The sequence below is a fragment of the Eulemur rufifrons genome, chromosome 7 (genome assembly GCF_041146395.1).
Source record: "Eulemur rufifrons isolate Redbay chromosome 7, OSU_ERuf_1, whole genome shotgun sequence".
Taxonomy (NCBI): domain Eukaryota; kingdom Metazoa; phylum Chordata; class Mammalia; order Primates; family Lemuridae; genus Eulemur; species Eulemur rufifrons.
In genome coordinates this window covers 68,814,521-68,839,173 of record NC_090989.1, presented here as the reverse complement: position 1 = coordinate 68,839,173, position 24,653 = coordinate 68,814,521, and the positions used below count along the sequence as shown (strand labels likewise).

Genomic DNA, 24,653 nt, shown 5'->3' with positions numbered 1-24,653 from the left:
TTAAATCTGTCAAAATAGGGAAGCAAACAATTCACTTCTGTACCAAGCTGGTTACAAGGATAACAAGTCAACAAGAACTAGTCTAGATTTAGTAGTATCGGATATTTCTCTGAAAATGGTTCTGCCATTATACATGCTAACCATTTATATAAGCCCAGCTGTCAGTTAACACCCAAGATATTTGTTTTCATTCTCTAGAAGCACTATCTAATTTTTAAAATGTAAATGCCAAGAAATAGTATGGCATTATAAAGTCTTTCTCTTTCATGAGAAACCGGAAGTCTTTGGTATCTAGGGGAGGATTAATCTCTATACCTCAACAAGGGCAAGATTCAGTTTCCAATTTGCTTTCCCATATCGAGTCTGCTAGAACCCTGTTCCTAAAAGGAGCATCCATATAAAAATCTTTGGACAAAGAAAAGATGCACTTCCAAGATACAACATTCCATCAGAAAATCTTTACCTAAATGGTCACTTGAATAGCACCAAAATGTCTAGTATTGTCTATCTGACTAACTTGTTAAATAAGTTATGCAAATAAACTTCATACAGTTTAAATATCAAAGGTAGACAGTTCCTCAAAGTGTCTGTTTATAAAGGTTAGCATTATTACATCTCAAGGCCAATTTTTTCCTGTAAACAAAGATATAAAAGCAGCAGCAAACACTGTCATAGAAAGCTTCCCCTCCCTGCTATATCCACTCAGACATAATTTATCAGCAATTAACACTGGATATGTCTTTGTAGACAACAAAAATGTCTATATTCTAATTATTCTAAAATGAACATGTGCTGTTTTTTCATGAGGAAAAACAGTTAAGTCATCTCCAATTAAAAAAAAAAAAACACCCAGGCCGGGTGCCGTGGCTCACACCTGTAATCCTAGCACTCTGGGAGGCCGAGGCAAGAGTTTAAGATCAGCTTGAGCAACGGCGAGACTCTGTCTCTACCAAAAATACAAAAATTAGCCATGCGCAGTGGTGAGCGCCTGTAGTCCCAGATACTCTGGAGGGAGGCTGAGGCAGGAGGATTGCTTGAGCCCAAGAGTTTGAGGTTGCAGCAAACCATGATGATGCCACTGCACTCTACTAGGGCAATGGAGCAAAACTATGTCTAAAAAAAAAAAATCTACTCCTAAGCTCTCTCTCATAGTTCCTCCTTTACTGTTATCACCTGATAGGATCTCTACTCCGTCTCTGAGCTCCTAATTAATATAATTCCCACACTAGTTATTGATCTAGTATCCTCTCAATTCCATGCTTACTCAGGAAATGGAGCTGGGACCTTTATGTATTTTTCCTTTGCCAGGGGCATGATGTGTTAAGCATTATCAGTAGAGGGTGCTAGAGACACATTATATTAATAGAAGAAAAGAATTTTGTGTCCTGGTTCCAGTTGTCACCAGACTCCTGATGGGTAGGTGGTTCCTCCAGCATCAGGCTCCTACAGGCAAGGTGGCCAGCAGCACTTAATCAACTCAAACCCTGCTCCACCTGCTTCCCTGCCATCCCCTTCTTGGGCAATTTTGTAGCAGAGTTAACAGCTTTCCCTGGCACCTTTGAGGGCAGATGCCTAGCAACTATGGCCAAGAAATAACCATTATTGGCAATCTTTTCTGCCATTCAGTGATCAATAACCATGCTCTCTCCAACAACGTCTGGATCTCAGCTCTGGGGGGAGGTAAGGTGTTCTATCTCAGTTGCTCCTTACTTTCGCTATTCTTAGAACTACTTCCATTTACTTCTTACTAGCTAATCCCTCATTACTCAATTTCCTTGTTAGTCAATAATTCTTTTCATGTTCAAATTACTGTATGGTTTCTCTCTCCTGATTGGACCCAGAATGACACAGTCCCATCCTCTGGTATGGTACTTACACACTTCCTTTAACTCAGTCACTTGGGTTCTAACTTTACTTCTCTTTCTACAAGATTAAAAACTGGCTGGCAGCCTGGTGTGGTGGCTCAGGCCTGTAATCCTAGCACTCTGGGAGGCTGAGGTGGGAGGATTGCTTGAGCTCAGGAGGTGAAGACCAGCCCTGAGCAAGAGCAAGACACTGTATTTTTAGCCAGGCGCTGTGAGGCACACCCACAGTCCCAGCTACTCGGGAGGCTGGGGCAGGAGGATCAGTTGAGCCCAGGAGTTTGAGGTTACAGTGAGCTACAATGACACCACTGCACTCTACCCAGGGCAACAGAGTGAGACTCTGTCTCAAAAAACAAAACTAAACAAAAACTGGCTGGCAAGGAACACTTTCCATACCTCTGTTATGTATCTGATACTGTTTAACATAATGCTTTTAACACAGAGGTACCAACAAAAGTTTAAACTCACACCTCAAATAATGATTCATAAATACTCTATACTCCTTCATTTAGTTTAAGGCCACTATAAACAAATAAAATACTTTCTAATGACCCATTTTATTTCAGAATCTTCACCAGCAAAAAAACAAAAAAATAATTTGGATAGCATAAAAATACATCCTTGAGGGTCCCTAGACTATAAGGTTTAAAAGTCAGGAAACTGTCTGGGCATGGTGGTTCATTCCTGTAATCCCAGCGCTTTGGGAGGCCAAAGCAGAACTGCTTGAGGCCCAGAGTTTAAGACCAGCCTGGGCAACAGAGTGAGACCCTGTCTCTATAAAAAATATAAAACTTAGCTGGCATTGTTAGCTGGCACCTGTACTACTAGCTATTTGGGAAGCTGAGGCAGGAAGATTGATTGAGCCTAGGAGTTCAAGGTTACCATGGTGCCACTGCACTCCAGCCTAGGAGACAGAGCAAGACTTTGTCTCTAAAACAAATAAACAAAAAGGTCAGGAAACTGGCACCCTCTTGGATTCCTGGATGCTTAGATCTCCTGGACCTTGCAAGATATGAGATAATGAACCGTTCAGGCTCACAGATCAGTCATGGCTACAGGGTCGTAACGGGGCACATGAATGATGCCTACTTATTAACGATGTAAATGTGAACAATGAGGTAAGAAATTATGGTCAGAATAAGGTGGGCAAATTATTTGCAAACAAGATAATTATGTTGGGGTTTCAGGGTGATATGGTTGGAAGTGTTAAAGGCTTTATGGTAAGCCTCCATTCTGTGCTTCTGGAAACTTTGCAGACTGCCCACCCCCCCCTTCAACAAGCACAATACTACCAACAATGAGAGTTTATCTTCTATGAGAAAAACAGAGAGTGAGAGGGCCATCCCTCACTGGCCCCATGCCCAACTTGCCCTGTTACCTTTTGCTGAAACTGTACCCTCTAACTTATCCAATAAAATACTAATATAACTCCCTTATGTAAAATCTGTGTGAAGCGCTTGTTTTCATCAAGCCTCAAAAGCAGCCCTCTGCAGGATTACCTCAATAACAAATTAGGACTGGAAGCCATAGCTAGAAATGCAGAAAATACAAGAATCAAGCAATTGCTTTGAGTTCAAACATGAAAAACTTTGCATTACTTTTCAAACGCCTTTCAGTAATCTAAAGCAGTACTGCTCACAGTGTTATGTGGAGTACCAGTCTTCAAAGAAATACTTTTTTTGCCTTTCTCCACATGTTCTAAGTCAGTTGACTCTAATAACAAAAAAAAAAATGAGGTTTATAATCTATAAGTTTAGTTTTTCTTTCATTTCTATTTTATAGTATTTTACAAAAGTTATTAGTCTAAAACACAAAGTTTCTGAGAAGCACTAATCTATTTTTTTTTACCTCTAAGTGTTCCTCATGCCAGAGAAGCACTAATCTAAAGCACTCAATTTATAAACATATAAAAAATGCTTTTGCAAAGATCTGAATACACATTTCTCCAAAGACATACAGATGGCCAATAAGTACATAGAAAGATATTCAACATCATTAGCCAACAGGGAAATGGAAATCAAAACCACAATGAGGCACTATTTCATAAACACTAGGAGGGCTATAACCAAAAAGAGAGAAAATAGCAAGTACTAGTGAGAATGTGGAGAAATTGGAACCTTCGTACACTAGTGGTGGGAACGTAAAATGGTGCAGTCACTTTGAAAACATGGACTTACGATATGACCCAGAATTCCATTCCTATGTATATACCTCAAAGAAACAGAAACTTAAGTCTACCCCAAAACCTGTACATGAATGTTCATAGCAGCACTAGTCATGATAGTAAAAAACTGAAAGAACCCAATATCCCGTACTGACAAATGGACAAATGAAACGTAGTATATCCACACAATATTATTCAACCATAAAAAGGGATGCCAGTACTGATACATGCCACAACATAGACCTTGAAAACGTTGTGTTAAGTAAAAGAAACCAGTCACAAAGACCACGTGATGTTTGATTCCATTTTTTTTCCTTTTTTAAAAAATTTGTCTTTCAGCTGAATCTGGGGACTCTTTATGCATGGTTCCACTTATGACACAGAAAACAGATTAGTGGTTAGAGCGTAGGGTATGAGTGACTGCTATTGAGTGCAAGATTTCGCTGAGGGGATGCAAATATTCTGGAATTAGTGCTGATGGTTGCCCAACCTTAAAAAACTAAAAAGCCCACTTAACTGTAATCTTAAAGGGTGAATATTATCGTATATGAATTGTAGCTCAGTTTTTAAAAATTTAAGGAAAAGAAAGAAACCACAGTGGGGCAGATGTAGAGAGCAAGAGGGACCCACCTGAAATAGGCAATGGCAAGAGTACAGAGTTTGCCTGGTGAAAAAGATACTCTTAAAGAATGTGCCAGAGACTCCTAGAGCAATTCAAAAAGAAGAGTTCTAAAAATGATTTGAAGAAGAGAAGCATCACTATAATAACCACACAGTCAGCCTTTCAGTGGGACTACTTTGACGGTGACAAAACCATTTATTTTTTAAATAATTTAATATTCTTAAATTTGCTGTGTTTGGGAAAAGAATAATTTCTAGGACCTCAAAGCAATGCCTCCTACGTTCTATGCTATTATTCTTCACATCTGGGGAAAAAAAGTTACTAGTCACCACTTAAATAAACTTGCTGATTATTTCTTCTGCTAGTAACATTTCTATCCAGTAGACAGAAAAATACAGAATAAAAATGTGTGGTTTCTCCATTTTTAAGAAATTAATATTCTCAGAGGCAAATAAGTTTTAAAAATCATTTTTTCAGGCTTTCCCACCTGTATCGTAATTCCCCAATTCCCAAAACAGCTTCCTCAAAACTTCCAAGTCATACCAGCTTATGACTTAATCACTGTTCTTCATTATCCCTAAGTTTATTCTAGGTCCTTCTCACTCTGTCCTACATACCATAGGTAGCAACTTTTAAAAATATTAAACTATCACTTCATTCTCCTACTTACAACCTTTCAATGGCTCTTAAAACCCAAAACATACACCCATGATCAGGCCCGTGTCTAACTTTCCAGACTCATCTCTTTTTAGTCTTTCCCTCTACAGGTTTTAAGTTTTCCCACTCTTTCAGTTTCTCCAACAGCCATCTCAGGTCTTCACACGTGATCTTCCTGGGAGGCTTTCTGTTTGGTGACTAACCACCCCATCTGCCCAGGACCAAGGGCGTTCCTGCAACATGGGACTTCTAGTGTTAAAACCAGGAAATCCCTAGGCAAACTGGGATAAGTTCATCACCCTACTTTCTGTCGAACACCTCCACTTGGCAAACACCTCCTTCAACTATTTGCCTAAATGTCACTTTCTCAGGAAACCTTCTCTGACGTCTCTTTATTCCCATCCCATGAGCATTGGTTTATTTCCTTCTATCTTAACAATTATCACACTGGATTTGCTTTTTTAATGCCTGTCTTCCCTAACTACATTATAAAAACTCCACAAGCATGGATCCAGCGAGCATCTTGTTGACCATTGTATCACTAACACACTGGACATTGTACCCAGTCCAGAGTAGGCGATGAGTCATTATTTGTTGAATGAATAAATCAGTGAATGAAAAGATTTCATCTGTGACACCATCAGAGTTAAGCAAAGGTTTTCTTCTTTAGGCTAGGAGACCTGGGAAAAATTGAAGATAAATTCACTATTCTATTTTCTTTAAGGTCACTAGAGAGCTAAGACAATTAAATGTTTGATTTATCTTGATCTTCACAACTGATAAAAGTGATCCAGAAACCTCACACCTTAACAACCATATATTCAGGATGAGAATCCTCAGGACATTAAATAGTCTAAACTCTCACTGCTCAATCTCTAATACTATTACCCAGCATTTACAACAGATCATATTCTTAACCAGAAGATGGAATTCTAAGTAACAGGAACAGTAATAAGTGTGATATAACTCATGAGCTAGTAAGGAGATTAGAGGGCATATGGTAGCAAGAAGTGGGAAATAAGACTAACTTGAGTGAGGCCAGAAAGTCACAGGTGCTGGACAATAGGGAACACCTGGAAGCCTGAGGGGTTTGATTTTAATTGCATTTTTTATTCTTATAATACAAGTAGTACATGATCATTACAAACACTTCAAACCAGATTAAACGAAAAAAAAAAAAATCCATAATTCCACTTCCCAGAGATACTTGTTTTGATACTTTCACATTAAAAGTTACTAAGCAGAGAAATTACATGGTTGGAAAAAAATAAAAATTGGGGGGGGCAGGTGCAATGGCTCGTGCCTGTAATCCTAGCACTCTGGGAGGCCGAGTGGATCGCTTGAGCTCAGGAGTTCGAGACCACCCTGAGCAAGAGCGACCCTATCTCTACTAAAAATAAAAAAATTAGCCAGGCATTGTGGCACACACCTGTAGTCCCAGCTACTTGGGAGGCTGAGGCAAGAGAATCACTTAAGCCCAGGAGTTCGAGGTTGCAGTGAGCTATGATGGACACCACTGCACTCTACCCAGGGCAACAGCGCAAGACTTGGTCTCCAAAAATAAAAAAAGTTAAAAAAAAAAATTCTTAATAAGTCTCTCCTAATTCATTTATTCAAACATTTATTTAGTGTCTAAAATGTGTCAGATACTAGAGATCAAAGATTTAGTCTCTGTTTGGAGCTCACAAACTTTGAGTCAGTGGGAAAACACTAACAGATGTCTATTCTGCAATAAATAAGAGCTGATAGGGCCCAATGGAATGCAGTGGAAAAAGAGGACCCACAGCTCCTATTTATGAGAGAGCAATTAGGCAAAAAATTCAGAATAGGCTATTGAAGGATGAGAAGGAACTTGCCAGGCAAAGAAAAAGGTCCCCACATACAAAGGCAACGGGAAGTATAATGAAATTTTGTTTCAGAGATAGGCTTTGTCTAAAATAAAAAAAGAAAAGAAAAGAAATTTTGTTTCAGAGATAGGCTTTGTCTAAAATTAAAAAAAAAAGAAAGTAAGTTTGTATTTCAAATGTGATCCTTCTTTCTTTTTTTCTTCTTCCCCCTGGCTTCTACCCAATCACTTTAAATCACTTTACTGAAAAAGTGAAAAAATGACTAAGCATGAATGAAGTAAAATGGTAAGACTCAGAAAACGCTTGAAAAATGCCTGTAAGGTAGGGAATGGGGAGAGAACACAAAAGCAACAACACAGATTACCAAAAAAGTGATAACAAATGAGTTAAACACTATGAAGTCTAGCCTTCCCTAAGTTTGGCCACAAATTCCAAACAGCAATTCAAAATGGAAAAATTGGGGGAGGGGGAGAGATATATGAAAAGTTTTTAACTTCACTAGATTTATCAAAGAGATGCAAAATGGAACCACTTTCATACTATCAAAGTGACAATCTACCAATCTAAGGTAAAACCTTTTACAGAAAAATGAAGGTCAGGACTGACAATACTTAAGTGGGCAGTTACCTAGGCTTAAAAAAATTGGAACAGGCTTATTCTAGTAAATAATGGTATCAATCAGAAGTCACCCATGCAGTCTGTTCCAAATCTCCATGAATAAGATTTATATCAGATCTTTGAAGGATTTCCCCAAGACTGTAAGTTCACTCAATATTAACTGAAAAAAGGTTCATGAACCAGGCATGCTCTGCCTCATAAAAGGAGCTATCTGCCTGAAGAAGATACGAATACACCCTGTCCCTCTCCACTAGCCATACCTTTAATATTTAGAGATCCAGAGTCTGCCTCAAAGAAACAAACTGGTCAGTCATCCCTTGCTATGCAGCAGCAGTTTTTGTGGCAGTCAGAGTTCTTTATCTTCTCCTCTGATCTTTCCACATACATTTGTTAGGAGACTATCATGAAAGTTCCAGAAAACAAACAAGGAAGTGTCCATCTATGTGCCTGTGTGTATGTAAGGTTCACACAGGTGGAACTATGTAAGGGCAAAAGAACCTGAACTGACAAATTGCTTCCCGGGAGGTATAGTCAATTAGCAGGTAAAGTGTCATGCTGTGGGTAGGAGGTTGGAATCAGAAAAGCCCTAATAGCAGCACATGCTAGAATCAGGGCTGTTTCCATACTATGTCAGCTCAGAGAGTTATACACTAAACCAGGGTAGAATATGATCCCACTGCTCTAGTCCAGAACTACCACATTAAATGAGTGTGTGTTAATCACTGGAAATCAGGCAAGGAACTGTGTATTTATCCCTCAGCAACACACCTAGAAGTTTCAACCAGAATCCCCGTCAACTGTAGAGGCAAGGGCAATTCGCAAAAATTTCTGACAAATGCACATCAGATAATACGTAACAGTTAAAAATTCCAACACTGATCCCAACAACAAGCACAAGGAAGAGGGAAGATTACCCTTCATACAGAAGCAGAGCTTGACTTAGAAGGTAAATTACTTCAGGACACAGCACTAACTTGCAGTCACTATTTGGCAAACTCTATGAAACAGGCATATATACAGAGAAAGAACCAAGATGAAATGTGAGTGATTTAAGAAGAAAAGAGAAGGGCGCAGTGGCTCACACCCATAATCCCAACACTTTGGGAGGCTGAGTTGGGAGGATTGCTTCAGGCCAGGAGTTGGAGAACAGCCTGAGCAAAAGCATGCCCCCCCTCAAGTGGACCCCCACCTCTACAAAAAAAATAGAAAAGGTAGCCAGGCAAGGAGCCCAGAAGTTTGAGGTTGCAGTGAGTTATGATGATGCCACTGCACTCCAGCCAAGGAGACAGAGCAAGTCCCTGTCTCAAAAAAAAAAAAAAAAAAAAAGAAGAAGAAGAAGAAGAAGAAAGGGAGCAAGGTCCTTTAAAAGGATGCAAAGAAATTAAGATTGCAAATAGCAGAAATAAAGACAACACAGGAGGTGAAAAACTCAAATTAGTGATAAAAGGGCAACATGTGAGTGGCTTACCCAGAAGATAGAAATGGTGAACCAGGCGGGGCGTAGTGGCTGACGCCTGCAATCCTAGCACTCTGGGAGGCCAAGGCGGAAGGATAGCTTGAGGCGGAAGGATAGCTCGAGGTCAGGAGTTCAAGACCAGCCTGAGCAAGAGCAAGACCCTGTCTCTACTAAAAAAAATATAGGAAGAAATTAGCTGGACAACTAAAAATATATATAGAAAAAAGTAGCCGAGCATGGTGGCACATGCCTGTAGTCCCAGGTACTTGGGAGGCTGAGGCAGTAGGATTGCTTGAGCCCAGAAGTTTGAGGTTGCTGTGAGCTAGGCTGACGCCAGCGCACTCTACTCTGGGCAACAGAGTGAGACTCTTTTTCAAAAAAAAAAAAAGAAATGGTGAACCAACTTAATAACAAACCTTTTCAAAGAAGAAAACAGAACAAGTGAAACAAAAGTAATAACAAAAGGTATTTTCGAAAATAAAATAAGCACCAAGTGTGCAGGTCATAAGGAATGAAATGTCTCAGAAAACGTTAGTGAACATGTACAAGATATGATCTGTTGGCCGGGCGCAGTGGCTCACGCCTGTAATCCTAGCACTCTGGGAGGCCGAGGCGGGTGGATCGCTCGAGGTCAGGAGTTCGAGACCAGCCTGAACAAGAGCAAAACCCCATCTCTACTAAAAATAGAAAGCAATTATCTGGCCAAAAATATATATAGAAAAAATTAGCCGGGCATGGTGGCACATGCCTGTAGTCCCAGATACTTGGGAGGCTGAGGCAGGAGGATCACTTAAGCCCAGGAGTTTGAGGTTGCTGTGAGCTAGGCTGACGCCACGGCACTCACTCTAGCCCAGGCAACAGACCAGGCAACAGAGCGAGACTCTGTTTCAAAACAAAACAAACAAACAAACAAAAAGATATGATCTGTCAAAATATTTCAATAAAAAGAAAAAGGAAAATTCCTTCCATCATGCTGGCACACAAAAAATGGAAGCGGGGAAAGAGGTCTGAAACGCAATGATTAATGTAAGACCACATAGAACAATATCAACAGAATTTCTGAGGAAGTTAGTGATCTAACAATCATTAAATGTGGCTTACAGTAATTCCTACTAAAAACATTAGCTGAAAATGTATGCTAGATAACATACATGATGAATCAATTTAAATGTAAAACTGAGAAAACAATGAGCATTGAATTCATCTAAATAAAATTTAAATAATTTGTGTTAACACTCAATATAAGAAAAAAAGTCTTGAAAAAAGGATAAAGTGAAAGAAAAACATTACAGTCTTCAGATATAAGGGAGTCAAAACAATTTTCTTTTTCACACCAACAAATTAGAAAGTTTTTTTCAATTTAGAGTTAGACTTGAATGCACTTAAACTGGTGGACTTCAAAAACAGGATGTATACATTCTAAACATCTAAAAGTTGGCTGGGCATGGTGGCTCATGCCTATAATCCTGGTACTTTGGGAAAGCACAGCAGGAGGACTGCTTGAGATCAGGAGTTCGAGACCAGCCTGAGCAACATAGCGAGACATCAACTCTACAAAAATATAGAAAAATTAGCCAGGTGTGATACTGCATGCCTGCAGTCCCAGCTACTCAGGAGGCTGAGGCAGGAGAATTGCTTGAACCCAGGATTCTGGGGTTGCAGTGAGCTATGATGATGCCACTGCACTCTAGCCCGGGCAAGAGAGTGAGACCCTGTCTCAAAAAAGAAAAAAAAAACCAAACCCAGAAAGCATTAAATAACAGAAACACCACAAACCATTCATTGTAACAATGAGTGTGTATATTGTAAGCATTAATTTTGGAATAAAGTAAAAAACAAAAAAAGCTACATGCAATTTGAAAGAAACTACATGTAATTTAAAAGAGACAATGAAAACAAAACATCAAGGAAAAGACAAAGTTGAATAACAACTTATTAAACAAAGAAAGTACAGACAAGAATTTAAGATGAGTAAAATATAAGATGTAAAAATATTAAATAGGACAATCACTTTTATTGATGAGGTATAATTCATAATGAAGATCTTCAGCAGTGTAGAATTTACACATGCACCGAGTAATATTACATCAAAACACATGATAAAAATCATTAGAATGGAGAGAATGAGAAAACAAGCCACAGACTGGGAGAAAATATTTGCAAAAGAAATATCTCATATAAAGGATTGTTGCCCAAAATATTCGAAGTCTTAAAATTCAACAATAGGAAAATGACTCAATTAAAAAGTGGGCAAAAGATATGAAGAGAAAGCTCACCAAAGATGATATACAGATAGCAAAGAAACAAACATGTGAAAAGATGACCAACATAATACATCCTAACAGAACTGCAAACTAGAAAAACAACGAGATACCAGTATACACCTATTATAACGGCTAACATCCAAAGCAATGGTTAACACCACATGCTGGTAAGGATATGAAGCAACAGGAACTCTCATTCATTGTGTTGGGAATGAAAAAGGATACAGCCACTTTGGAAGACAGTTTTGCAGTTTCTTCCAAAACTCAATATGCTCTTACCATAAAATCTAGTGATTATGTTCCTTGGTATTTACCCAAATTGGCTGAAAACTTAAGTCACAAAAATCTACACATGAAGACTTGAACAGACATTTTCCAAAGATATACAAATGGTCAATAAACACATGAAAAGATGTTCAACATCACTAACTCTTAGGGAAATGCAAATCAAAATTACAATGAGATAGTACCTCACATCCATTAAGATGGTTACTACAAAAAAAAAAAAAAACCACATACACAAGTGTTGGCAAGGATGTGGAGAAATCAGAACCCTGTGCACTGTTCGTAGGAATGTGAAATGATACAGCCACTGTGGAAAACAATGTGGCAGCTCCTCAGTAAAATTAAAAATAGAATTACTGGCCAGGTGCAGTGGCTCACACCTGTATTCCCAGCACTCTGGGAGGCCGCGGTGGGAGGACTGCTTGAGGCCAGGAGTTCAAGACCAGCCTGGGCAACACAGCGAGACTTCATCTCTAAAGAAAAATAAAAAATTAGATGGCCGTGGTGGTATGCACCTGTGGTCCTAGCTACTCAGGAGGCTGAGACAGGAGGATCGCTTAAGCCTAGGAGTTTGAGGTTGCAGTGAACTATGACTGTGTGCACCACTGCAGTATATAGCCTGGGCAACATAGGGGAAGACCCTGTCTCAAAAAAAAAAAAAAAAAAAAAATTACCATATGATCCCGCAGTTCCACTTCTGGGTATATACCCCCCAAAATTAAAAACATGGTCTCAAAGAGGTATTTGTAGATCCATGTTCATTGCAGCATTATTCATAGGAGCTAAAATATGGCAGCAACCCAAGCATCCACTGAAGGATAAATGGATAAGCAAAATATAGTATACACACACACACACACACACACACACACACACAGGAATATTATTCAGCCTTAAAACAGGAAAGAAATGCTCACGTATGCTACAACATGGAAGAATCTTAAGGATATCAAACTAAGTGAAATAAGCCAGTCACAAAAAGGCAAATACTGCATGATTCCACTTATATTAGGTGCTTAAGAGTAGTCAAAACCATGCAGACAGACAGAGGAATGAGGAGTTACTGCTTAATGGGTAGTCTCACTTTTATAAGATGAAAGAGTTTTAGAGACAGATGGTGATGGCTGCACATCATAATTATATTTAATATCACTGAACTGTATGCTTAAAAACAGTTAAGATGATAAATTTTATGTGTATTTTACATAATAAAAATTCAAGGAAAACAAGATACTACACATGAATGTTTACAACACCTTTATTCATAATCACCAAACTTGGGAGCAACCAAGATATTTTTCAATAGACGAAATGGGTAAATACACTGTGGTACATCCTGGAATATTATTCAGTGCCAAAATGAAATGAGCTATAGTGAAAGAAGCCAAGTTGAAAAGGCTACATACTATATGATTCCAACTATATGACATTCTAGAAAAGGCAAAATGATGAAGTCAGTAAAAAGTTAGTTGTTGTCAGGGGATAGGGGTAAGGGAGGGATGAACAGGCAGAGCAGAGAATTTTATGCCAAGGAAACTATTCTGTACGATACTGTAACAGTGGATACGTGTCACTATACATTTATCAAAACCCACTGAATGTATAACATCAAGAGATAACTCTAATGTAAACTGTGGACTTTGGGTGGTAATGATGTGTCAACGTTGGTTCATCAATTGTACCAAATATACTACACTGTGCAGGATGTTGATGGTAGGAAGGTTTGGTGGAGGGGGATGCAGGGAGCACAGGATATGTAGGAACTCTGTATTTTTTGCTCATTTTTGGTATGAACCTAAAAGTACTGTATAAAATAAAGTCCATTAATTAAATAAAAAATATTAAAAATCATTAGAAATAAAAGAAAGTGACATTCATTCAACCAACAAATACTTATTTTACACCTATTTGTTCGAAGCTCAGTGAAGAGTACCGAAGAAATAAAGAAAACAAATAAATGAAAAAAATAACTTCAGATGTCAGTGCCATAAAGAAAAATAAACAGGCCGGGCGTGGTGGCTCACGCCTGTAATCCTAGCACTCTGGGAGGCCGAGGCGGGTGGATTGCTCAAGGTCAGAAGTTCGAGACCAGCCTGACCAACAGCGAGACCCCGTCTCTACTAAAAATAGAAAGAAATTATCTGGCCAACTAAAATATATATAGAAAAAATTAGCCGGGCATGGTGGCACATGCCTGTAGTCCCAGCTACCCGGGAGGCTGAGGCAGTAGGATTGCTTAAGCCCAGGAGTTTGAGGTTGCTGTGAGCTAGGCTGACGCCACGGCACTCACTGTAGCCCGGGCAACAAAGCGAGACTCTGTCTCAAAAAAAAAAAAAAAAAAAAAAAAAAAAAAGAAAAATAAACACACAGAAGGACAAGAAGTTAGATACTGAGTGGAGGTAGGTGGAGGATATTTTAGACAGGTGATGAGGGAAGACCACTTTAAAATATGGCCTCGGGCTGAATAAAAATGTAAAGGTCCCAATGTGAGAACAAGCTTCTCAGAAATAATGCTACCTCTTAGCTTTTGGCAGATTCAGAAAATTTAAAAGTTAAGAAGAATTGATTATTAACTAGTAAGGACTAAGTTCTAGAATTTGTAAGAACTATTAGTAAGAAATAGTAACTCAAATAATCTGAATCATTACATGTAATTAATAGGTATATATAAAACTCATATAGGCCGGGCGAGGTGGCTCACACCTGTAATCCTAGCACTCTGGGAGGCCAAGGCGGGTGGATCGTTTGAGCTCAGGAGTTTGAGACCAGCCTGAGCAAGAGCGAGACCCCGTCTCTACTAAAAATAGAAAGAAATTAGCTGGGCAACTAAAATATATAGGAAAAAATTAGCCGGGCATCGTGGCGCATGCCTGTAGTTTCAGCTACTTGGGAGGCTGAGTCAGGAGGATCCCTTGAGCCCAGGAGTTTGAGGTTGCTGTGAGCTAGGCTGATGCCATGGCACTCTAGCCCAGGCAACAGAGTGAGACTCTGTCTCAAAAAAAAAAGAAAGAAAAAAAAAAAAGTCAGATAATACATTATTAACAGAAAATGTTCTTTTAAGTTTTCACAGAACATTTACCAAAATGGATTATCCTTTAAGTCACGAAGAAATCCTCAATAAATTTAAAAGGTATTTCAAAAGACTATATTCACTGACCAAAACAAAAGAAAATACAGGAGTGAATAAAGTATCCTAAACACCTCTTGAGTCAAAGAGTAAATCAGAACTAGAACTACCATTTGGAAAGTACTGAACACCATTTATGTAAATTAAAGAGTACAGTCAAAGGTGCACTCAGAGGCAAATTAAGAGCATTAAATGCTTTTATTACTAAAAGAAAAAAAGGAACTAAGATTCACTAAATTGGGATGGAGGGGACACCAGGAGAACAAAATAAAGAGAAAAGTAGGAATCAGGGATTCAGAAAACAAAAAAATTAAAGGAATAAATAAATCTCAAAACTGGCTGGGCATAGTGGCTCATGCCTGTAATACTACCACTTTGGGAGGCCAAGGCAGGAGGATTGCTTGAGCCCAGGTGTTTGAAGTTACAGTAAGCTACCATTGTACTACTGCACTCCAGCCTGGGCAACAGAGGGAGACCCTGTCTCTAAAATAATAATAATAATAACAACAAATAAAATTAAAATCTCAAAACTAGTTAGTAAAAACCCACTAAGTAGACAAACATTTGGCAAATCAAGACAAATAGTAAACTCACTAATAAAAGGTGGAAATGAATACCACAGATCTTAACGACAAAATATTATATATACCTATATAATAAATTTGAAAACTAAAAGGAGTATGACCTAAGAAAATACAAATTATCAAAAGTGACTTATGAATAAGTAAGGATTTCTGAGTACACAGAAGTAACTAGACATTACTATATGGCCTGTTTTCATTAAATTTGTATGAGATTCTCACCTAACCCTTCAATAAATGCTGTATACACGACTGATGTGAGTGGGGTTTTGGTTCCTCACAATATATGCCTTATGATACCTTTGGTTAACAGCAAATTTACTATTATATATCCTTATCAATAATTAAAAGAAAAAGATTATATTATCACATAAATGGTACAAAAACATTTGAAAAAATTCAAAAGTCATTTCTACTTTTTGTGAAGTAGGAAAAGAATAAAATAAGAAAGAATCTCTCTCTAATACCAACAGCTGCCATCATTGTAAAAATAACAGAGGCATTACAAGACAATGATCACCTCTCTTATTTAACTGAGTCTTGGAGTTTCAGGCCAATGTAATAAAGACCTAAAATAGAAATAAATATTGAACTATTATAAATAAAAAGGAGGTTGAAGTTACTATTATTTTCAGATAAAACAATGAACCTGGGAAACAAAAGTAAATGGACTTTTATTGAAATCCAGTAAAATAATAAAGATAACAATTATCCAGCCTGAGTAACACAGCAAGGCACTGTCCCTATCAAAAATTTAAAAATTAGTCAGGCGTGGTGGCACGAGCCTATGGTGGGAGGCTGAGCTGAGGAAGAAGGCTCTCTTGAACCCAGGAGTTTGAGGCTGCAGTGAACTATGATCTCACCTGGGCAACAAGAGTAAGACCCTGTCTTTAAAAAAAAAAAAAAACAGTATACACGAAAATCTAGTTAACACAAAAATCTAGTTACTTCTGTGTAACTATTAGGAATAATGGAAATAAATCAAATCTACAAAAACAGTAATAACTTAAAACATGTAAATTAAAATATATTTTTTATTTGCCAAGGAATAAGCAAATTTTAATAATTTCATTAAGAATGACACTTGTTTTGATGAAGACAGCAATAAAATGGCATTAATATTGCTAGTGATGGTACACATCAAATCTTTCTGAAGGGTTTTTAAATGCTTATATCCTTTGATTCAGTAATTCCACTTCTAAGAATCTAAACTAATAATCAGACATAAACAGAAATTTACACAGAAAGATATTAGCTATAGCATTATTTATATTAAAAATTGGAAAATAAATTACATATCCAGAGATAGGGAAATAGTGAAACCAAACCAAAACAATGGAATGTTAGGCAAACATTACAAATCATTTTTAAAAGAATTTTTAAGGAAAAAAAGGGAAACATTCCAGATTTAATGTTAAGTAAAACAGATAGCAAGTTATTCAGAATATGATTCCAATTCCATAAAAATTAACTATATACACACATATATAAAGAATTAAAAGTACCGATAAGAAACATACCAAAATATCCACAGTAGTTATCCATAGGTAATGGAATAAAGAATATGTTTTAAAAATTTTATTTTTTCAAATAAATATTTAACCAGGAGGGCAGAAAAGGTTTGGGTAGAATTTATAATAGGGATACTTTATCAAACATTTAGCTAATACTTCCACTATTATGTCTGCCAATGTAACGTATTATTCTTTAATAATTTGCTCTTTACAGCACCTGAAATTTTGTCTAAATGCTTTACCCATGTCTTATCACTCACATGTTTATTACATAACAACGTTGCTTTATTCATAAGCCTATAAATTACTAAATAATCTCAAAGTTAAAAGGAATAGGAATATTTTAAAGATGAGATTATACTTTAAAATGTACTTTGGTGTCATGAAATAAATGTGAAACCAAAATTCTCTCTTTTGAAAATGTATGAAATATTTCCATGAAAAATATTACCAATATGATATTCTGATCAGAAAGATGTAAGGAAGAACTCAGTAACACCAGTTAAAAGTCCCCTGTATGGGCCCGGCCTGGTGGCTTCACACCTGAAATCCTAGCACTCTGGGAGGCAGAGGAGGAAAGATTGCTTGAGGTCAGGAGTTCAAGACCAGCCAAAGCAAGAGCGAGATTCCATCTCTACTAAAAATAGAAAAAAATTAGCCGGGCATGGCACTCGCCTGTAATCCTTGAGCCCAGGAGTTTGAGGTTACTGTGAGCTAGGCTGATGGCATGGCACTCGGCACGGCACTCGGCACGGCACTCGGCACTCTAGTCCAGGCAACAGAGCGAGACTGTGTCTCAAAACAAACAAACAAGCAAAAAGTGACCCATATGCATATGTCACTTGTAACCAACACTACTGAATTCCTCCTTGCACTTCCCTCTATGATTAGTTTCAAATGACAAAAATTGAGGAATAACTCATTTCCAGATAAGTAGCTCATGCTTTCAGTATACTGCAAAGGAAGATTGTGGGTTAACATATTAAGAGAATATATAAGAATATCTAAATCATAGTGAAGGATCAAGAAAGACTCCCAAATAAAGTTACACTCAAAAGCTGAGATTCAAAAGATGAGAACAAATTAGGTAGATGACAAATAGGGTTACAAGAGGGGCATTTACTTTTCTTTTCCAATGTGATGCTTACAATCAAACCACTACAGTATTTCCTCTCCCAACCTCCCATATAATGTGACTAATTTACATATCTCCATCAAACTCTGAAAATATTTTTATACCTATATTTTATTTCTGCAGCAAAATATTTTATATTTTAAAACTCTCTTACACCCACCAGGCACAAAAAGGATTAAGATTAAAACACAACAATTATTATAAGTACCAGAAGAAAATACAGAAGAATGTTTTTTATTAGGTCATTAAATACGAAATGTCCGATTTTGAGGCAAGAGTGTAGTTTATCATATCTCAAACAAGAAGCAGTACAATTAATCAAAGTATGCACCTAAACTATTGACGCAGTTTTGTCTTAACAGTAGCTTGTTTATGCCAACAGGGAAGGAGCCTGGAGAGCAAGTGGCAATGAAATCTCAAAAGGCGTTTTCCACATTTCCACAATTCAATTGAGAATTGAATATTTTTCCTCAAAAGAAGGGATACAAAGCCTGGAGCAAGTGGTAGTCAGTTGGTGCAGGTCTGGTGAATATGGTGGATGACAGTCAGTTTCCAAGCCCAGCTTCTGTAGTTTGAGCAGCATTGTTTGTGAGACATGTGGTCAAGCATCATCTTCCAAGAGGATTGGCCTGTTTCTATTGACCAATCTCAGCTGCTTAATCACAAGTATGCTCATCATTTCGTCCAACCAGTTGCAGCAGACATAGGCTGTAATTGACCAGGTTTCATGAAGCTGTAGTGGATAATAACAGTGCAGGACCACCAAACAGACACCAGTAGCTTTTTTTGATGAACATTCGGTTTTGGACTGTGCTTTGGCACTTCATCTTCATCATCCAACCATTGTGCAGAACGCTTGCAATTGTCAAAAAGAATCCATTTTTTATCACACATAACAATAAAGAAATGGTTCGCCTTTATGTTGTGACAGCAAAGAAAGGCAAGCTCCAAGAGGATTTCTCTTCTGATGCTCGTTTAGTCCATGCAGTACCCATCTATACAGCTGCTTTTACCTTGCTGATTTGTTTCAAATGTTCCAATATTGTTGGAATAGTAACATCAAACCTTGCTGCTAACTCATGCATAGGTTGGGATGGATTCGCTTCCACTACAGCTTTCAGCTCATCATTATCTACTTTGGCCTGAGGTCGCCCACATGGCTCATTTTTAAGATTAAAATCACCAGAACAGAACTTCTCAAACCATTTATGTACTGTGTGTTCCTCAGCCGCATCCTTCCCAAACATTTCATTGATATATCCAGCTGTCTGCACTGCATTGGTTCCACGATGGAACTCTCACTAAAAAATAACGTGAATTTTTGACTTATCCATGGTTTCACAAAAATTATTCAAAAAAAAAATGTGAAAGATAATCACAAGCCAAAATATGCATTTGAAAGAATGAGGATGTACCTTCACAATAAAAATAAAACAAGAAGTGTCAAAGTGAAATGTCAGAGGTATCAACTGTCAAACTTAGTACGTAAAGAAATCAGACATTTAATACTTAACAACCTAATATAAAGGTGGAATGGGAGGGGAAGATCTTCCTAAACAGAAGGCAATGAATTAATATCTATTACGTGTAAAGAGCTTCCACAATTCAATAAGGAAATATAGACTGGTAAAGTCTTTTTGGAAAGCAATTTAGCATCTATCAAAATTTAAATGTACACTTAAAAATACTTCCTATGGAACTACTTATATATATATGCATGGCACAAAGACATACATATAAGGAAAAGCATTGAGGCTTTAGTTTTAGTTGTTCAAAATTAGAAATAACATAAATGACCATGAATAATTAAAGTACTACCATTCAATGTATTATTTCATGACTTAAAAAAAAAAATGAAGTGCCACTCTATGTACTGATATGGAAAACAATACATAATGATCAGATTTTTTATTTTAAAATCAATGTAAAATCTATATAATATACAATAAGTACTTATTTCTAATTCAATGAATAAAACTCTTAATAGTGAGTAGATGCCGCTAAGGAATGGGACTAGAAAGTAAGAAAAGAGTACTTTTCATTTTTTACACTAATTTTCTTTTTGGAGACAAGTTCTTTTTTTTTTTTTTTGAGACAGAGTCTCTTTCTGTTGCCCAGGCTAGAGTGAGTGCCGTGGCGTCAGCCTAGCTCACAGCAACCTCAAACTCCTAAGCTCAAGCGATCCTCCTGTCTCAGCCTCCCGAGTAGCTGGGACTACAGGCATGCGCCACTATGCCCGGCTAATTTTTTCTATATATATTTTTAGCTGTCCATATAATTTCTTTCTATTTTTAGTAGAGATGGGGTCTCGCTCTTGCTCAGGCTGGTCTCGAACTCCTGAGCTCAAACGATCCGCCCACCTCGGCCTCCCAGAGTGCTAGGATTACAGGCGTGAGCCACCGCGCCCGGCCTGGAGACAAGTTCTTACTCTGTTGCCCAGGCTGGAGTGCAGCAGCATGATGATAGCTCACTGCAGCCTCTAATTCCTGGGCTCAAAGGATATTCCTGTCACCTTAGTCTCCTCAGTAGCTGGGACTACAGGCATGCACTACATCGCCCAACTAATTTCAAAAATTTTTTAGAGGCAGGGTTCACCCTATGTTGCCCAGGCTGGTCTTGAACTCCTGGCCTCAAGCGATCCTTCCACTTCAGCCTCCTAAAGCCCTAGGATTACAGGTACAAGCCAACCACACATGGCTCTTACTCTAAATATTTAATGAACTTGTTTGAACCTTTTATAATAAGCATGACTGCTTTTAAAATTTAATTTCCCAAAATAAGGGGGAAAAAAACTCACTCTTCTAGTCTGTTATGACAGCTATCTCGGCTGGCTGAAACTGAGGTGATTTTTGTCTTAATAGTTTTCTCTACTTTCCAAATTTTCTGTGATGAATATGCATACTTTTAAAATCTGAGAACCTGTATTCCAAAAATCTGTATTTTATTTCAGTAGTGAAACTACTTTATTTTTTTCTCCTGAAAAATTCCAGGGCAGACTATTAACATTTGTTAAGCATTGCGTACTTTACCTGCATTCTCTCTCATTTGATCTAAATAGCCCTACATAATTAGTATTATTGTTATTATTATCCCTATCTTACAGATGAGAAAAGCAAGTCTTGAAAAATCTTGTATCTTGCCCAGTGTAAAGCAGAAAAGCCAGGACTCCAGCTCCTAACCATCTGGGATACATGGAATAAGTACTAACATACCTCAGAGATAGGTAACAGGCTAGACCTCTGAAAACCTGAACGCATTTTCAGACTGACTACTTTTAACCAGGTTGGTGATCCTAAGAAGTGAAAAGGGAATGAAACTCAATTCTCATCACAACAGAAAACAAGCAGTATTTCTTGAGGGCAATGGGGCTATTTTATCCTTTACTTTTTTGCTGGGACAAGGCACAAGGATGTAAGGAAGAACTCTGAGGCACAATTTGCAAGTAACTTAACACCTTCCCTCTCATTACTCTGAAAATAGTTAACCCTCTAATAACTGGAAGGGCTTATGAGAACAAACTGATCAAAACCCTGAAGATAACCAACCCAGTTTCAAGTTTTAATAAAAAGAAAACTGAAAGACAAAAGAAATGTTATACTCAAATATTATTATAATAACCAATACTGACAGATTGAAGATAGAAATAATTCAACAATACCTACTGTAATTGAAAGTTTATCCTTAGCAACCTGAACAAGTTCTAAGTTCTCTCTTTAGGAAGTATAATTGAAAAGAAATACAAACTGTTAACCACACTTACTTGGAAACCTGCCTATATCATAAAGATCAGAGAACCATAGGAACCCCTATTCATTTGTTTAGTAGATATATGCCAACTGCAAATTTAGGTAACTTTATGAATTTGGGTTTCAGGGTTAGTATTAAATGTCACTAAGTCCAGAAGAATAACTCTCTCTCTGAACGACAGCAAACCATGAATCAGGGCCCTAAGAGAAGTGAACTACCCAGGAACTCTTCCTTAATAAAAATATCTGCTTACAGAAAGAACTGGCAGAGAAGCTGACATAGACCAAGTTTCATACTCCAACATTGCTACACCTTAATCCCCAAGAGCAATAACATATCCATTAAGTTAAGGGCAACCAATACTACCAAATGACAGTATTGAAGCTGAGTATTAAGCCATTTTTTTTTAGAGCCTGCAGGAGGGAAAGGTAACAAGGAACTATTTAGTGAAAACACAAACTACACCGAATTAGGTCAACCTTCTTTACCAAAATCTAACAGTTGATTTAAGACCTACATATACTACAGGTAAAAAAACATGAGGTTCAGTTCTCATAATGTAAATGTAAATCAGTGTTCTTGGCTAATTAATAGCTAGACTTAAAAATTGAAGATAACAAAGTGAAACAGTTGCCTTAAAGCAATATCCCTAAGAGAACACGAAAAAGATCTTCCATATCTATATATACATATATATGAACAGGAGTGTGTTTTACAAATGCCACAAAGCTTCTGGTAAAGTTGACAAGTTTTAACCTGCTTTAAAAATGACTATTCACTGCCTTCATCCCAATCTAACTTTATTGAATGTTATTCTTTTGGACAACTCTACAAAAATAAAACCCCCGAAGCAAATTCTTCTACATTTCAATATCCTGCCTACTTATAAGAGCGGAAGAGTCAAACACAGCAGGGGAAAAAATGTGACGTGCACAACCGTGATCCAAAACACAGCTCTTCGTAATCTAATTTTAGGCCTAACCATTTTGTCTTTTCTAAAGGTTAAAAAAGAAAACTAAGAAACCACAGATAACTTGTAAAGTAGTACTGAGATAATATCAATGGGAGCTGGTTATTTATCAAGGCAGAAACAAATCACACTCTCACTGTCCGGAGAATATTCCCATTAAAATTTCGATACAAGGATGGGCACAACCTCACACCAACTGATAATGACAATTACTCTGCACACTTCGGTTCCTGGATGACTTTATCCTTAAAAAATGTGTCAAAAGGTTGACTCTACTGATGAATTTGTGGCAACGTTTTGTGTGTTTCAAAGAAAGCCAAACATGGTGAAAAACCAACCTTAACTTCACCTAAGTTACCTAAAGAAGCAAATATTCAACTCCTGGCTGAAGATCAAAGAACTATGAGAAGGTCAGAAAGTTCCGTTCTTAAGCGGTGGCCCTCAACTCCCCGGAAAACTATACGTTTCTACCAACGTGGAATATGGAAAAGAGGTTATACACACTGGAGTTGAGAAGAGTTAAAGGTACTCGAGACGGGGGTGAACAGAAAGCTAGCGAGGAAAGGCTGAGAATCAGTGAGAGGAAAAATCAAGGAACGAAATCCAAGAGGTTTGGTCCAGCATTAAAGTAAACGGAGAAAAAGAAGAGGCTGAAACGCGAGGGAAGGGTAGACAGAGAGGGCAGAGCCGGTGGCGCGGCACGGTTCAGGGGAGGGCTGGGTCCAGGAAGAGTTAGACCTCACCAGTCCAGCAAGCTTCCCATTTCGGGCTAAAGCCGGAGAAGAAAACAGCCCTAGGGAGCAGACAATGAGCCACCGCCCCATGAGCCGCGGCTGCAAGCACGCAGGTGGCAGCTTCCCGGCCCTGCGCCGAGTAGGTCGGCTGTCCCGGGCCGCTCCCGCCGGGCCAGGCCGCGGAGAAAGGAGGAGGAAGGAGACGGCCCGTGTCCCGGGCGAGCGGGCCTGTAAGCATACTTACCCTAGACGAGGAAAGGTCCCCGCCCCAGCGAGGCGCCTCCGTCCGAGCTCCCGGCTGGCTACGGAGCCGCCCCGGGCAAGCGCGCGGCGCGGGGAGGGGACGGGAGGGAAGGGAAAGCGGGGCGGGAAGAGGAACGGCGCTGGAGCGCAGCCGCTGCTACCGCTAGGCCCAGGGAGGGGAAGGCAGGGAGCCAGGGAGGGGAAGGCAGGGAGCCTTCGGCAATGGCGACGGCCCGGGCCGGAGGGGAAGCGGAACAACCGCCGCCGCTGCGCGTGGCCACAACCCTGGGGGAGGGCGACGGCGTGGAGCGGGCGGGGGGCGGAGGCGGGGCCAGAACACCGCCCCTCCCCGCCCCAACCCTGGAGCTCTCCGGGCGGAGACGAGCACCTCCTCCTAATCGGCGGACCGCGCAGGGGCTGCTGGGAGTTGTAGTTTAGTGGTGGGCACTGCCTTTTTTTTTTTTTTTTTGGGTGGTCTGTATTGAGAAGGACAGCCAGTTCATCATTTAATACACCATTGTCTGCAGTCAGGTTTTTGCAAAAGGAAGATGCTGATAGATGATTGTTGTTATACATATCTGGCTCCAGGACATTTGTTTCTGGAAATTCATCCATTATCCATTTTCCTTTTTTACCTACAAAACTCTTAATTTTGCTGCTAAATTAAGTCCCATCTCCCGGCCGGGCGCGGTGGCTCACGCCTGTAATCCTAGCACTCTGGGAGGCCGAGGTGGGCGGATCGTTTGAGCTCAGGAGTTCGAGACCAGCCTGAGCAAGAGCGAGACCCCATCTCTACTAAAAATAGAAAGAAATTATATGGACAG

The 24,653-nt window shown here is 38.8% G+C and overlaps 1 protein-coding gene across 2 annotated transcripts in view; it reads right to left on the bottom strand.

Annotated features, from left to right (window-relative positions):
- The window catches only part of PAK2 (p21 (RAC1) activated kinase 2), an 86,851-nt gene extending 62,784 nt beyond the window's left edge, over window positions 1-24,067 (bottom strand). The window contains exon 1 of one of the 2 annotated variants that reach the window (XM_069475170.1): window positions 23,831-24,067. The gene's annotated coding sequence lies outside the window, so the exon portion shown is untranslated. Of the gene's footprint in view, window positions 1-9,241; window positions 9,292-23,830 lie in introns of those variants that run through there. The other variant, XM_069475171.1, reaches the window with a different exon arrangement.
- Between the last annotated feature and the right edge of the window lie 586 nt (window positions 24,068-24,653).